Below are 1,042 nucleotides of genomic sequence, written 5' to 3'. Positions count from 1 at the left end.
CTCTTTCCTGCCAAGGCAGGGGGTCGGACTAGATGATCTACCTAGGTCCCTTCCGACTCTAGCTACTATGAAACTATGAAACTATGGTAAGGGGGGCCAAAATCTGGAATGGGCTCCCAAGGGAGGTGGTGCTGTCCCTTACCGTGGGGGTCTTTAAGAGGAGGCTGGACAAGCACCTAGCAGGGGTCGTCTGACCCCAGCGCTCTTTCCTGCCCAGGGAGGGGGGTCAGACTACATGATTTGCTCAGGTCCCTTCCGACCCAAACATCTATGAATGTGTAGGTAATATTTGCATGCAGGCTCACAGGTAGCAAGGAGGGCTCCCCTCCGGAGCCCAAACTAAAAAGGAGGATTTGGGTATTATACCTAATCTCAGTCAGCAGCAACGCCCTCAGTCTCTGTGGAGAAAGGATAGCAGAGCCGGGCATCCCGGGAAGAGACCTGTGTGACGGCTCGGGGCACAAGCGCGGAGCAGGCTGCCACCGCAGGGACAGGCTAATTGGAGACCGCGGGTGGAACGTGCTTTCCTCTCCATCACAACTTTCCCCGGCGCGCTGACCTTTCCTAATCATCTGGTGAGTGATTTTCACTGTAGCCAGCGATACCGCCTCAATCCCATAGCAGAATGAGATGGGGGGAGCTGCAAAGGGCTGGGAGGAGAGCTGTTGGATCCCAGGGGCCCCAGGTACACTGGACAGGCAGACAATAAGACACGGGCACCGGCCTGAAGAGCTAGCAGGGGGTGCCACTGAGGCAGGTGTTATATTTGCACACCCGCTGCCTTGGCGGCACCCCCCACTCAGTTGTGCCCCTGCAGTCCAGTCAGACGAGACACAAGCAGGATGGTGAAAAGGGGAGACCAGGCCCAGCAAGGCGGGGGGCTGGTCTGAAGCCACATGCAGACATGCGGCCTCGCCTCCGCCTTAAACACCAGGCAGTCAGCTCCATGGGCCCCCAGACTGAGTAAATCAAGGATCTCCCGACGCCACAGGACTGCGTGAGTGTGAGAAGGGGCGGGTGTGCGAGGGACCAGAACCCGCAG

Source organism: Crocodylus porosus, unplaced genomic scaffold (genome assembly GCF_001723895.1).
Source record: "Crocodylus porosus isolate Cpor-Errol unplaced genomic scaffold, CroPor_comp1, whole genome shotgun sequence".
In the NCBI taxonomy this organism is placed as follows: domain Eukaryota; kingdom Metazoa; phylum Chordata; order Crocodylia; family Crocodylidae; genus Crocodylus; species Crocodylus porosus.
The sequence above is the reverse complement of the archived record's forward strand: the minus strand, read 5'-3'. Positions refer to the sequence as shown.